General features: G+C 51.1%; 1 protein-coding gene and 1 long non-coding RNA gene across 6 annotated transcripts in view; one reads left to right on the forward strand and one right to left on the reverse strand.

Moving 5' to 3' along the window:
- Positions 1-10,238, forward strand: part of LOC111175727 (uncharacterized) — a 31,744-nt gene extending 21,506 nt beyond the window's left edge. The window contains exon 6 of the long non-coding RNA XR_016387455.1: positions 7,175-10,238. This is a non-coding gene — a long non-coding RNA (uncharacterized LOC111175727). The remainder of the gene's footprint in view (positions 1-7,174) is intronic.
- Positions 1-15,694, reverse strand: part of RNF220 (ring finger protein 220) — a 222,971-nt gene that overhangs the window by 37,397 nt on the left and 169,880 nt on the right. The window lies entirely within an intron of this gene.

A 15,694-nucleotide genomic window follows, 5' to 3' on the forward strand; every position in this document is an offset into this window, starting at 1 on the left:
GTGCTCACAGTTTAGTGGGAAAGACAGAAAAGGACCTGGGTGACTGCCAGGGTGGCAACCTCTCCCAGTTCCTCACTTTTCCCCATGCTTCTTTCCATGGCCTCTCCTCTCCTCCCTCTGCATTTGGGATGATCTTGTTCATTCTTATGGCCATCACTGCCACCTGTGCCCTGCCGACTCCAGAATCCATTTCTCTATGCCAGATCCCTACCGTATTCTTCAGACCCCTATATCCAAATGCCTAATGGACATAAATGCCTGAATGTCCCACAAAAATCTGAAACTCTACAATCCAGAATTGAGTACTTCAGGTTCTTCACTTTCTCCTCCCTGCCCTCTTCAGCAGTGCTCTTCTCAGTGAAAGACACCTGCATTCACCTGGTCACCCAAGCCAGTAACCTTCGCCTCGCCCTCGGCCCCCTCCCTGGCCTTACTCCCCTTCCCACATTCATTTAACCACCAAGTCCTCTCCATTCTGCTTCAATATTCCTGGAATCTACATTCTCCCAGTTCAGGTCTCACTCCCTCTCACTTGGATAACCTCATTGGCCTCTGTGAGTATAACAGATTCTGAGCTCTTCCCCTCCAAAATGCCCTGCAAATTGTGTACCCCCAACACACAACCACACGTGGGTTTAGCACTGGCTATGCTGACTTGGGGGCCCACTGGGAGCCTGAACTCTATCCCCACCCTGTCCCTGATGGTAAGCAGAGCACACGGTGCTAGGAAGGGGCCTGCAGGTTGCCTAGTGCACCCACTGGGATACCTAAACTCCCTCCCTTGCCACTCTCCCCAGCCAATGCTCCCCTGGCCTCTGCTAACAGGCACAGTGTTGAGGAGCCCTATTCATCTAGAAACATCCCTGTCTATCCATGTAAACTCTGATTGTAGGAAGGACTTCTTTAGCTTAAGGCCACATCTTTCTCCCTGCTTCTTCTTTCCTCTGGTGCTTAGGGAGGGTCAAATTAGCTTTTAGAGAGCTAAAGGGCCATGCCAGTGATGACTAAGATGGTTGCTTCAGTAGGGTTGCCAGATAAAATACAAGATGCCCAGTTGAATTTCACATAAATAATGAATAATTTTTTCGTATAAATATGTCTCAACCATTACACAGGATATACTTATGTTAAAACTTATTCATCGATTTTCTAGAATTCAAATTTACCGGGACGTCCTGTATTTTTATTTGCTAAGTCTAGTAACCCTATGCCTGAGGGAATTCCCAATTCAGGCTGAACACAAGAACCCACCTCCTTTTGACACAAGACTGAGGGTGATCACGGCTCTCCTGGATGCCCAGACTAGGTCATCTGAGAGCTCAGAGGAGGGAGTGATTCATTCTGGGTGTGTGTTTTGAGGAGTGGAAAAAGAGAAGGTTTAACCAAAGAAATGAAATTTGAGATGTGCCTTAAAAGAGTTCCAGGCAGAGAATGGAAGCAAAGGAATGAATGAATGAATGATTGAGTTGTGAGTTTCTTGTGGGTGGGGACCATTTCTTAACCATCTTTTAATCTATAGACAATAGAAAAAAGACCTGGCATAGATTAGATGCTCAACGGTGAAATGAGACAGTGGAGAAGAGGAAGGGAAGGAGGGGAGGTAGGAACGAACAGCTAACTGCCCCAGAAGCAAGATGACCTTTGCAGAGCTGGGATGTCAGCTGGGGAGGCTTTGTGTGTGCCGGGGTCGGGTCGGGATGGCTCTAGTTAGTGTGACTAGGTCTGCGAGGAAGGGACTCTACTGATCATGTGCCCTGGTGGCTGGGCCTCAGATGCTCAGGGGACAGCTGGAAGGCAGCTCTGACTAAAAGAAGCAGATGTGGTCCCGGTCTGGGAGTGAGGAGATGAGGAGTCTAAGCTCATTCTAACTTTATTCAGCCAGAAAATTTCAGAGGTGAGTGAGGCCCTAGAAATTCTGCAGGCCATTATCTTTATTTTACAGATGGGGAAACTGAGGCTCAGAACTAGACAGGGGCCTCTGAACTTGGCTCTTGATCTCATTGCTTCATTTATTTATTCATTCAGCAAGCACGTATCAAACAATTATTCTACATCAGGTATTATTCTATGAGAAACTGAGATATCTTTATCTCTTTCTCCGAGATAAAGATAACACATTCCTGGCCTCAAGGAGATCACAAACTAGTGGAAAAGCTGAAAAAGAAAATCAGTGATTGCAGTCAGTGCAGCCCTGGTCAGGGCTGAGGGAGGCATGAATGGGTGCTTGTGGGGGTGGGCAGGAAGGGGCCAGAGGATGGTGGTAGGACCCAGCCGGGGGGGATGGGGGGTGGGCATTGCTTGATGGCAGGCATGAAGGATGAATAAGGGAGAGTTGACAAGGCTGTTGAAACCAAGCACTGAGGAAGGATCTGGGCATAAGAGGGGAAATGGTAAGAGAGAAGAATGGAGAAAGAGTAGGATCTAGGGCATGGGCTAGGAGCTGAGGTGGAAATATCAGGATTTCAGCCCCTCTCAGCCTGGGATACCAAGTACGGCTCTTAGGGCTTCCTAGAGCCCAGGTTCCTCCCTCTACACCTGGGAGCAGGCACCAGCATTCCCATATACCTGTCCTCAGTTCATCTGCTTTGTTGACAGGGATCTTCTACTTTTCTGAGGTTGGCCTCAGTTTCCCTTTTGGGGAAGGGTCCTCTTACTGGCTCCCAGCTTCAGGAATAGCACTCACAGGGATCAGCGGAGGGACCCTGCAGGCTATGCCCTCCATCCCACCCCCATTTTCTCAAGGGCTGGAATGGCAGGTGTCACCATGGCTGTGGGGCCCCTTCTTCCCCTCCCCCGCTGTGTTCCCTATAATTTTATATTGAGACCTGTGGTCATGACGTGGGTTTTACTGCACTAACGACATGGTCTGCCCAGGTTTAATGACAAAATCCATACTCTGGCCCTGGGCCTGCTCCTCGTTTGCATAATTCCCAGAATACAGCTCCCTGAAGCTTTTGACCTGGGCCATTACAGTGGCCATAAAACGGGCCATAAAACCGCTGGGGATGGCCAAAAGGAAGGGGCTGTGGTCTTGCAGGGGTGGGAACAAAGTCTTCAACCCCCTACTCTTCCTAGGCATCCTTTGGCTCTTCCCTTCCACAGTTCCCAGTATCTGGGAGTCCATCTCAGGCTGGAGAGGCTTCCAGAAATCGTTAGTCCAGCTGCCCATCTAATGCAGGAATCCCTTCTCCAACACCGCTGCCAGCATCGCAGGTAGGCAGACCGAGCCCACCAGGGGCGGGCTGTCAGAAGGCATCTTCTCCTAGAGCATTCCTCACTCCTGAACCCTCCCTCCCACCCCACAGCTGGCCAAGCCCTCGGCCACAGGTGGGTCTAGGTCCGAGGGGCCTAGGTTGAATCCTGTCCCTCTTCAGGAGGCCTAGCTCTCCAGGGAGGTCAGGAGCCAGGCTGAGCAGCATCGTGGGGAGACGCGGGAAGCATGAGGGGATGGGGACAGCGACTGGGACGGGCTGTCACTGCTAAAGATGATGAATGGGGGAGGTGAGGCAGGAGGCCCGGTGTTATCGGCAGTGGATGGCGGTGCGGGCGCTTGCCGCTTCTGCTAATCCCCGGGCGCTGCCTCAGCCCTTGCACTGATAACGAGGAAATGGGACTGACAACAATTTTTAGCTGAGAGATTCTTCACCAAAATGCCAGGCGGCCGGAGGTCTGACAGCGCCTGATTGAGTGTGTGAGTGTGTGGGGGGAAGGCGCGCGGCCCCCTCCCCTCCCATGCAAAGATGGATCGCTCATTCCGCCTCCCGTCCACATTCATTACCGCACCTCCCTCCCGCCGCCCCGCCGCCGGCTCCGCCGCTCCTGCCACCTCCACCTCTCCGGCTGCCGCAGGTATCACCCAAGCAGGAGGAGAGCAGGGAGCAGAGCGGCCTGACCCTACCCTCGGCCTCATACGGGGCACCGCCAGCTCAAAGAGCAGAGAGTCAGGGCTGAGTCAGGCCCTGCCTGGAGGCTCCTTAGTCGTGGGACCTCCAGAGGGTCCCTTCCCCTTTCTGAGCTGCCGGGATACCTCCCCACCAGAAAACAGCCAGGCTCCACCAGGAAGTGACTGCCTGCGGTTGTAAGCAGCGGGGGACAGGCCTGCTGAGGAGGGGCAGTGCAGCCAAGTAGCTTTTCCCTGGCCTGGGCCAGGCTCCAGCTAGTCCGGCCCTCAAGCCTTGGATCAAGGCCTCAGGTACCTGGGGTCCAGGATCAGCCCTCTGTTGTGCCCCTCTGTTGGGAACTGCTGACCACTGGCAGCTCAAGGGCCGGCACAGCTGCTCCTTTGCCATCTTGCATAGTGAGGCCTGGTGCAGAACTGGGCCCTGGAGGATGAGGGTCTCATTCAAAGGGAAAACCCTCCCTTCCTAGATCACTAACCCACATCCTGCCCTGCAACTCCCAAACATGTGATTCCCTCTCCAGCTTGGCCTGTTTGGTTTTGTCTCAGTTCTGCTGCCTGTGGGTTCCATTCTTGTCTCTCTGTTTATTCAAGCAGCAAACCCCAAATTCATTATCTTTTTTCCACGGACCACAAAAGGCAGAGCTTGACTGACTGGTGTCTGACTTAAGAATGGGGAGGGTTAAAATGAGGGGGAGGGTAACTCTAATGACAACTGGCAATGGAGGCTGGGACTTTCAAGACTATGTACATGCGTATACATGTGTGTTTATGTGTACATATGTGTGCGCTCCACCCTTTTCCTCCTGCAATCCCGACGGAAGGGCTTCCGTTTCCTGGTGACCGAGAGCCTTCAAGCAACGTTCAACAGAGTTGGCTCTTACTAGCTGTGAGACATTAGGCAAATCATTTAACATGTCTGAGCTTTAGTTTCTTCTTGTCTGAAACAGGGATAATAACAACTAACTCTCAGGACTTTTGTGAGGATCTAGTTAAATCAGGGCTGTGTGCTGAGTCACTATTATCTCTAGTAGGACACTAGCACAGTTTGCTGTTTGTGCCTGGATCTACCCCATCCTGACACCAGCCTGGCCTTGCCCTGTATCCAGGCTTCTTCCCTGCTAAGATCAAGATTGTGTACCACTCAGTAGGTACCCTGGCCCTTTTGGCTTCCATGGAGTTCCTTCTTCCTATCCATCCATCCCCATAGAACTATTTACTGGTTTGTTTGTCAATATATCCATCCATCCACTTAAACATTATCTGCCCATTAACAATAATAAGAGTTTATTGAGTGCTATTATATGTCAGGCTGTAGGTTTAATGCTGCACATATGTAATCTCATTTAATCCTTACAACAGTCCAATGAGGTAGGTATAATTAATCTGTCTCTATCGCACTGATGAGGAAAACGGAGCTCAGAACAATGAAATGACAGAGCTGGAAGGTTCAGAGCAGAGATTTAAATCCATATCTGTCTGACTCCAAAGCCAGTGCTTTTAACCACTGCATAATACCCAGCTACCTACCTACCTATCCACCCACCTCGGTAATGATTCAATAATCACTGACAAATGTCAACTGAGTAGCAAAGATGGGTCTGCTACAGTATGGATGCCATGCAGTAACGAACAGACAGACACACTCTCTGCCCTCAGGGAGCTTAAGAACTAACTGTGGATAGAGACATTCAACAAACATCCCCAGCGTGGTCTTAGAACAAGGGAAGTACGTGGAACTATGGGAGTATATCATCTGGTCTGGGAGGAGAAATAAGTGACATTTAAGCAAAGGCTTGAAGAATGACTGGGAACCAGTCGAGCAATGATGGTGAAGTAGTGTTTCTAGATAGAAAACAGCATGTTTGAAGGTACAGGGGGGAGAAAGCCTAAGTGAAGAATTGAAAAGGGTCCAGTATGGCTGGAGCAGAGTGAGGGGCAGAGCACTGAGAGCTGATGAAAGAGAGGCCAGATCCTGGAAGACTTTTCAACTATGTTAATGATTTTGGCTTATTATTAATATTTTTTTAACATACAGTGAGAAGCCATTGCAGAATTTTAAGCAGGGAAGTGACATATCAGACTTGCATCTTTTTTAAAAAAAATTTCATTTATTTTTGGCTGCGTTGGGTCTTTGTTGCTGCACGCGGGCTTTCTCTAGTTGTGGCAAGTGGGGGCTACTCTTCGTTGTGATGTGCAGGCTTCTCATTGCCGTGGCTTCTCTTATCGTGGAGCACAGGCTCTAGGCGCGCGGCTTCAGTAGTTGTGGCTCGCGGGCTCTAGAGCACCGGCTCAGTAGTTGTGGCGCGCGGACTTAGTTGCTCCGCGGCACATGGGATCTTCCCGGACCAGGGCTCGAACCCGTGTCCCCTGCATTGGTAGGCAGATTCTTAACCACTGCGCCACCAGGGAAGTCCCAGACTTGCATCTTAAAAGGATCATTCTAACTGCAAAGCGGAGAATGGTCTAAGGGGACAAGATCAAGTGCAGGAAGACCATCTAGGAGGTTATCTGACTAACTCAGGTGAGACATGAAGGTGACCTGCTCTAGTGAGATGATGTGGATGATGATGGAGATGAACAGAAGCGGGTGGCTTGGACATGGGGGTTCGAGGGCAGAGAGGAGTCAAGGATGACTCCAAGCTGCCCGACTTGAGCAACGGCTAGGTGTTAGACCATTTACTGACTTGTGGAACAGGAGGAAGAGCAGTAGGCTTGGTAAGGAAGAAAATGAGTTCAGTTTTGGATAAACTTACTTTGAGGAACTGTTAAGGCAACCCTGTGAAAATGCTGAGTAGGCACTATATGTGAGCCAGAGCTAGAATTAGAGAACTGGAGACACTGACGAGATAAAGACTGACATTCACCACTGCATGTTCTGTGTCTAGAACAATGTCTCGCATATGGTAAATACTCATCAAAAGTTAAGAGTAGGTGAGATCACCTAGGGCCAGAGCGTACAGTAAGAAGAGGCTGGAACAGAACCCTGAGTAACTCCAACAGGTGGAGGAAGTTTAAGTCATTGAAGAATAAGAAGGAACAGCCAAGAGGAGGATGAAAACAAGGTGATGTCATTAAAGCCAAGAAGGGAAGAGTTTCAAGGAGGGGGGAGCATCATCGATAGGGTCGCATGCTGCTGAGAGGTTAAGAACACAAGGCATGAAAAGGGTCCCTTCCACCCATCATGTCCACAGTACACCCATCTACCCCAGCACATCCATCCAAGCCACCACTCTGCCCTCTCACTCATTCCCCTCTTCCTTCTCTTCTCTCCAGAAAACCATGATTGGTGCCTCTGCTGAGCGTGGGACACGAAGAGTTAACATGCTGACAGATGGCATTTTTTACCTTCAGTCAATATGAACAAGGCCCCAAGACTATGATTCCAAACATCTGGATTTCATCAATATGTGATCTGTCATCGTATATTGGCATTCCCCAGTCCCCGCGCCAGAGCAATGCGGCTGGTTTTATTAATACGTCAAATACATTATCCGTGTAATACACTTGTCTGGCTGGGGCCTCCCGCTGGGGCGGGGCGGTGGATTTGAATGTATGATGAATCAGTTTGCATTACATGTTCGTAAGTCATCATTTGTCAGGATTAATAGGCATCCCTGATGGAGGAGGTGGGGGTGGGGCGGGCAGAGGGGAGACGTGTATTTAGCTATGGCCCATCCTTATCCGCCAGTGCCCAGGGGTGCCCTGGAAACAGCTGTGCACCCTCCTGCCCAGACCCCAGGGCAGTGGCTGGTGGTCTGGTGACATTTTTAGCAGTTCCAGCGTCACTTGGAACCAAATAGGCCTATCTGTCTCTGCTTTGGGCTTGCCAAGCAACCAAAAAGGATATGGCAGGGACCATTTGCACAGGCTGGCTAAATCTCACTCATCCTTTAAGACTCTGAATTCTTTCTTCCAGGGAGCCTTTCCCGACTCCTCCAGACTGCACGAGGTGCATCCTCTGCGTTGCCACAGCTTCTTGCGCTTCCTCTGGCCACACGGTGTTATAATTGCCTATCATGTACCTGTTGCTCTCTTTAGACTGTAAATTTCTTGAGGTCAGGGAGTAACTTGTTTACTGCTATAGCCCCAGTGTCTAGCAGAGGGCATAGCCCAAAGTAAGAGGATAGTAGTAGTAAAAGTAGGAAGCACAAGATATTCCTTGAATGAATGAATAAGTGATCACTGACCTTGCTAAACCCCCAGAAGATGCAGATGCTAGCTGGGAGACGTTGAGGGGGTTTTCTCTGGCTCCTTGCCCCTACCTCGCCCCTGGTCTGGTCTGGTCTGGTCATCTATCCTACTGTATATGCTCTTCTTCCCTTGCTCCTCTTCCTTGCATAAGGAGGACCCCCTCACACAGCACTGGCTCCCTGACACGTGACATATACACTCAGGTAGAATTCATAGGGGTGACATGTTCATGCCCACATGCCCTTGCCATCTTCCCTTCTCCCTCTACTCTGCTGGCAGATACTCAGATAGGCATTGCCCATTCCACACGGCCTCCTGCCAGCTCCAGGTTCTTGTGAAACAGGAGCCGGGCTGGTGCCCTGACCCCTATTGTGATGGCTGCTATTTACTGTCTCTAGCAATAGAGGGGGCCTGGATTGAGCCAGACATGGCTCTTGGGTGGCCAATGGCAAACATCTGCAAGACAGCCAGGAGGAGGTCAGCCTGTGGGTAGTCTAGGCTCACGCTTGGGCTCTAGCTGGAACCAAGGGCTCTGGGCCAAGGCATAATCAAGCTCACTGAGTCTTGGGCGTGGACCCTAAATGCTTGGCCCCATGAGCATTTGCTCCAGCCAGGTGCACCAGCCAGACTGTTGAGAGGCTGGTGGGGCTTCAGGGGTCACAGCTATCTCACACCATTGACCTTGGCTGCCCCAAACACAACTGCAGCCTCTCTCCTCTTAGCTAAGTTCCCCTCCTCCCTTGGCTAATGACTTCCAGACAGTGCCCTGTGCTGGGCCAGGCCAGTGGTGGGTAGGGCGGATGGGCTTCCCAGAGTTCCCTGGGATTAGGCTTTATTATGAACTGCAGAAAAGGGCCCAGTTCAGGACAATATCCACATACAGACATGCACACATATCCTCTCAAATGTCTGGACACACACACGCACGTGTGGGCACTGGCACACACACGTGCTCAGACAAGTGTGGGTATTTGTTCCCATCTAGATGAACACATGTGAGCACACGTATATATGCAAGTGTAGACTGAGTGCACCCGGACACTCTCTCCACACACTTCATTCTCCCCCAGTGTCTTCCTTGCTGTGGAGCCAAAATGCTAGGACTGGACTGTGTAAAGCAAATCCAAGTGTGCTTTACCCCCTGCTGGCTCTGACTATGGGCTTATAAAAATGAAGTGGGAACCTCCAGCAGCTATGGGCAGTAAATCCTGAAGCGCCGAGGGCAGCGTTACCTGCCTTCTAAGCCCATGGGGGGAAGTTGGGGCACTGATTACAAATGTCTGCGGGGCTGGGTGGGCAGTGGGCCAGCTTCTTGGCCTTGGGCACTGCCTGCTAGCCTAGCCCCGGCCAGCTGTCGCCCACAGACCTCTGGGGTCCAGAGCCCCAGAGCCCAGGGGGGTTGTGCAAGGACCAGGAGAGGAGGAGAGAGAAGGGCTGGGGGTGTGCAAGGGCTGGGGTGGGCAGAGCGAGCAAGACAGCCACGTGCTGCTAAGGCTGAGGGGAGCCCTTGCATCTGGAGATCAATTAGCATCAATTACTGACTTCATTTAATTGTCGTCCAAGACGAACTTGTCATTTTTAGCTGAGAATTAATGGGAGACCTTCACCTCTCCCTGGCACCAGCCGCGGAGTCAACAGCGGTCACCTCAGCCCGCTAGGAGCCCTGAATCCCGCTTGGGGATGGGGCCAGGCAGGGGCAGGGAGCTAGTGGGGCTTCTGCTCTCTGAGCAAGCTCTGGCCTGCCCCAGGCCCAGCCAGCCTGGCCCACTGTAGCCCATGGCCAAGGTGGGGGTCGTGAGTCCTGCGGAGCAGTTCTTTGTAGCCTCTGGCTTCAGCCAGAAATTAATTTGCTGGGCTGAGCATGTTTACCTTTTCCCAGCAAAGCCGAGACAGTAAACAGCGGACCGGCGGCTGAAATTGAATTGATAACTGCATCAACGTGCCAGATAACGCCTAAAACAATACACCGATAAGGAAATTCGATTTGATTTGCTGCTGCGCATCAGATTGGCCCCATCTGTAGCTGCCTGTAATCATTTTCAATTGCGTTGGGAAGCCTTATTTGTCCTTAAATATTTCTGTCATTTTTCATTGCTGGCGACAGATCCTTGGGCAGGTGGCAGGGGTGCGCTGCCTCTGTGGGCGCGGGGCGGCGGCCTGAGGAGGAGGGGCGGCGGGCACTTGTGGGGAAGGAGGCAGGGAGCAGGCAGCCGGGCGGTGACAGCTGTTCCTCCAATCAATCACGCTGTCGACAGCGAGGGACGACTGGCCGGCAGAAATTGAGTTTGCCTCACAGGGGACGATTGAGCAAATTAATAGCCCATTAGCCAAGCAGTGACCTGAGAAATGAAGGTGCAGGGGTTCTTGCTCACTCAGGCCGGCTGGGGTGGGGCAGGGCAGGAAGAGGGTTTGGGGAGGAGAGAACTGGGGAGGAGGTGTGGGAAGAGGAGGGAGGGCCGTGAGGGTGGGATGGGGAACATGCATGTGGGAGGTGGGCTGGGGAGTAGATGGTACAGGAGGAGTGATGTCAAGTGGGAGAGGTGGGCTAGAGATGCAGACAGTCCTAGGAGAGATGCTGGGAAAGGAGGGGGTGGAGGGGGCTCTTGACCATCTTCCCATCACGCCCTCTGGGACTGAATACCATGCCAATAAAATCCTCTCCATCCTCGCTCCCTGGATACCCCCTTTACTTCCTCTCTTCACTTTCCCGGTAACCTGGTATATTCCCCAGAGACACCACTTCCGGCAGTCCTCTCCAGTGCTGGCTGTTTTTCTTCCAACTCCAGGTTCCTCAGGCCAGGAGGTGGGGTCAGTGTCTTCTTTAGTGCTCACTGCCGCTTTCAGACCACTGCTTCTCCACTCATTGGGCTCTGAGCGCAAGTACCACGCTGCATCCCTCATCACTGTTATCCCCCTTCTCCACATCTGCCAAGGACTTTGACACTCACCTGTCACCCCGAGCCCTGTCACTGCCCTGACCTCCTCAGCTCCTGTTATTTTGTCCTGTATTCCACATCCCCCTGGAGAACCTTGTCAACAACCTAAATTGCTCTGTGAAAGAACTCCCTCTCCCCCGGCCCTCTCATGGCCTTGTACCCATCACACTTGCTTCTCTCTCTCTCCCCTCCTCCCACCTCCTGAGACCACTTACTCATGGATTCTAGCCTGGACCCCAGGGCGCATCACTGCAACACCCTCTTGTCAACATATTCAACCTCTTTACTTCCTTTGCCTTCTCTACAACCCAGCTATTCTCCTTTTTGTCTCAGACACACAGGCGACTCAGCGCAGCTGGGGAAAATCACAAAGCCACGCAGAGATGTGCCAATAAAAATTCATAGTTTCCAATCTCAGCACTACTAAGCAATCCTCTTCCGTGCCCTTGGTCAGCTCTGTCTCCCCTTCCCACAGAGACAATCCAATAATATTTTACTGTTTCGAGTCCCCCTCCCCATCTTCTGTCCCTCTCTCTCTTTCTAGGTGGCGTCACTGCCTACTTCACTCAGAAATTTGAAGTCCTTAGGCACAAATTCCCTCAACTTCCAGACCCAAACTCACTTCCTTGTTTCCTCTTCCAGTTTCAGGGCAAGAGGTTTGCACCGTCCTGTTTTAGCTTAATCCCTTCTCCTGGACTCAGAATCCCATTCCTGCCCACATTCCTTGGGAAGCTGTCCTGTTCTCCCCTCTCTCCTGCGTCCTCCCCTTTCCCTCCTCATGCTTCCCTCCATCAGCATATACATTCTCGAGTCTCCCCCGTTACAACAGTACCAACAATGCATCCCTCTCTTTCTTATGGCATTAGCATTGTAGCTAATGCCCTTTCCTTCTACTTCCCTTTTCACCCAAGATGCTCCAAGGAGTCTTGCTTGCTGTCCATACTCCTTTATCTCCCAAGCACTTATAAACTCATTGCAGTCTGATTTTCATCCCCCTCACCCTACTCTCAATCAATCTGCTCTCAGTCAGATCCTTGATGGTCATCATTTGCCAAATATGATGGAACTGCAGCTATATTCATTTATTAATTCGATAAATATGTATTGGGTGTTTTCCATGTGTGAGGCACTACACCAAGGTCTAAAGATACCACGAAATCTATGTCCTTATGGAGCCTGCAAAGCAGTGAGGAAGCATGCAATAAAATAATTTTACAAATAATTGTAACGTTGCAGTTGTGTCAAAGAGAGGTGAACAGGGTTATGGGAGCCTACAATATGGAGATCTGCCCTGCTCAGAGGAATCCAGAAAGGCTTCACTGAGGAAGAGACACAAGATGAGATGTGCTGGATAAGTAGGAGTTGAATAGTTGAGGAGGAAGGGAAGTGATAACATTGATCAAATGCTTACCGTGTGCCAGGCATTGTGCCATTCCTCACCACCCCCTTCATTTTATAAATGAGGACACAGAGGCATAAGAAGTTCTGTAACTTGCCATGGTTACCCGGTAAGTGGTGTTGCCGGACCTTCCACCCAGGCAGTGCTATAATGGAGCCCATGCTCTCAACCACTCTCCTTCCTCTGATGTCAGCTGTCATCCTCGCCATCATCCACTCCCCTCTCTGCACACTCTCAGCGTGATCTCTACTCTGGTTTCATTTCCTCAATTTGTACCTCCAGTCCTGAACCCTATGTATCACTGTACACCAGATTCTCTACGTGGATGTCCCACAGGCTCTTCAAGCTCAACGTGCCTGAAACAAGACTTATCTTCCTCTAGACCTGCCCTCCTCCTGTTTTTCAATTTCAGTGGCTGGCACCAGCACCCACAGAATTCCCTAAATCAGCAGTCCGGACTCTTACTCTTGACTCAGGCCCCTACATGCAGTAAATCAACATCGTAGCTGTTTTTACCTCCTAAGTACCCCGGAACTATCCTCTTTTCTGCAGTGCCCTCGTTCAGGCATCATCATCTCCAGTCTTTACTCTTAAGTTTCCTAATGCATCTCTCTCCCCTCTAATCCATTTCTATCTCTACAGCTAGAAGGATATTCCAAAAACACAAATCGGATCCTATCATTCAGCTACTTAAGACCCTTCCTTGGCTCCCAAAGCCCACAGCAGAAATCCTGAACTCCTTATCAGACAGTTTCTCTTCAGTCTCATATCCCTTCCAGCAATGCTGTGTGCTATGTATGGCTGGACAAGACCTAGCTGTTCACTTATAATTCTCACTGCCAATAATGCCCATGACATCCATCTCTCCGTGGGCAACTTGTAACTCCTATTCATTCTTTAAGACCACACTCAGACAATACTTCCTCTCTGAAGCTTTCCCTGATAGGGAATTCCTCTTTTTCATGTTATATTTCTTATATGTCTACACCTCTATTATTGCACACATCGGACAATATTGCAGTTATTTCTTTATCCATCTGTCTCTCCTGGTAGACTCTGAGCTCCTTGAGGGCAGGGAAATTATCTGACCCATCCTGGTACACCCAGGACCCTGGAGAAGGTCTGGTACAGAGTGGTAGTGACTGTTGAATGATTCCGTGACCCAGTTAATGGGAGGAGGACTTAAAGGGACAGAAGGGGAATGTGCAGAAGGGGAGGGAAAGATGGGGTGGGTGGGGGTGAGAGAGGTGGGAAGAGGGGAAGGAAGGCAATTGAGGTGATGTTGAAAATTCCTTTTGCTTAAATGAAGCCTGGCTTTCATGGTCAATGAGAGGCAGAGGCTGCAAGGGCTTCAAAAGGCAGAGGCTCTCAAAAGACAGAAGCTCCATAACTGCTGCCCCAGAAAAATACCAAGTGTTCATAGACTTGGTGGGAAGAGAGTGGGCAGTGGCCACCAGACGGTAAAATCCCACGTCTGGAAACACTGACAGACAGACATACCCACCAGGACAGGCAGATACCCACGTGCTCAGGGAGGGTCCCCAGCAGCCTCCCCTGTCGCAGGGCCCTCTGCGGCCTCTGTGCTGTCCTGCCACCCCACCTGGAACCCCTGGTTGCTCTTTCTCAGCAATTTCCCTACCCGGGAAAGCTCTAAGGGTTTCAATTACTGGCGCGTGGGATTTAGTGCCCTGGGCTTCTCTGACTGGAGATTTATTTGAAGGTTTAGTGTCGTGGAGAATTCACGTCTTCGCTCCCAGGAGCCCAGCTTCCGTCCTGAGCCCCTAAATCAGGAACCAAGATGGGCTATTGTCACTTACCGCATTAGCCTCGTTAGCGGACCAGGAGGGGTGATTAATAGCAAGGCACACACAGCCATCCTGCTCGCTGGCTCTGCCGCTGCGCCTGACCTGGGGAGGGGGTGGGGAGAGGCTGAGCCTACTCCAGGATAAGGAGACAGGGCTAGAGCCCCTGCCCCTGCCAGGCAGGGCAGTCCCTGTGGCCCTTCCAGATCTGGGGACAGTTCAAAGATTAGCAAGCCTAGCCAGAGACAGCCCAGCTGGAGGCCTCTGGGCCTGACTCGTGGAGGGGGCAAGAGAGTGGGTGTGTGCGGGAAGGCGGGAGGAAAGGGTGGGTGTGTTTATTTCAATTCCCAAGTGCTCTTTGAGTGCTTACTTACTACGGAGGCCAGTGTGCATGGGACACAAGGGCACACGGAGAGAGGGAAGTATGGGGGGAGGGGTGAATGATGGAGGTTTCTATGAGAGAGAGAGGGGGGGAGAGAGAGAGAGAGGTGTATCTCTGTGATGAGGCAGAGAGGAATACCTGTGGGAGAGGAGTGCATATATAAGGAGAGAGATGGTGGGAGAGAGAAGAGTGGTTGTGTGTTTTCTCTTTTTTCCTTTGTCTCTGCAAATTCTTCCCTCCATAATCCTTTTCCCCCAAACTTTGTGGAGTCAGGCTAACCTGGGTTTGGTTTTCAGTTTTGGGTACTTCATGCATTTATTTATCTGTTCATTTACCAAGTTGTTACTGAGCATCTACTGGCTTTTACCTTTCTGTGCCTCATTCTTCTTACCTGTAACACGGAGATTAATAGGGTGGTTATGATAACTCAGTGATGTAATTTATTAAAAAGTCTTGCGAGCGCACAGAATCAGGAGCAAGATGTGCCCTGGCACCAGAGGGGGCGTAAGGACCAGAGGGGGGGGTGTCAGGAAATGGTAGTTAAAGAGCTAGGGCTCCCCTGCCAATCCTCTCTCCCTCTCCTCTTTCCATCTCTCTTCTCTCTCTCCATCACCCTCTCTCAATCACAGCTGAGCCATAGTATTAATTATTAGAACCAATTGACTGTTTAGACGCTGATGTTTTAACTAATCACCACTAATGCAGACACTGGTGGGCAATCACAATCATTTGGTTCTCAGGCAAACCCCTCTTCAGAGCTGAGAGCGGACTAGAGGGGCATCCAGCGATAACTGAGATTTGGGAATGACGGGAGGGGGGATGACTGCTGCCCAGAAGGTGGCCCCTCTCTCGATCCTGGTGGCCCTGGCCCAGCAGCCTGGCACCCAGGGGCCCCTCTGGACCAGCCCGGTCCCCTGGGGCGAGTCCCTTGAGCCCTGTCTTTGAGGTGGGCTGGCTTCCTTCCCCACCCTCTTACTCCTCTGCCCTTTGGCCTCAGCCTCCTGCTTTAACTTAGAATTCTGTCGTGGGAGTCTCCTCCAGCAGCCACCACCCTGGACCAGAAATAGTCCAGCAACTCCCCTT

This window comes from Delphinapterus leucas, chromosome 1 (assembly GCF_059928025.1).
Source record: "Delphinapterus leucas isolate spDelLeu-1000000601 "Yukka" chromosome 1, BTC_Dleu_Yukka2, whole genome shotgun sequence".
NCBI lineage: Eukaryota > Metazoa > Chordata > Mammalia > Artiodactyla > Monodontidae > Delphinapterus > Delphinapterus leucas.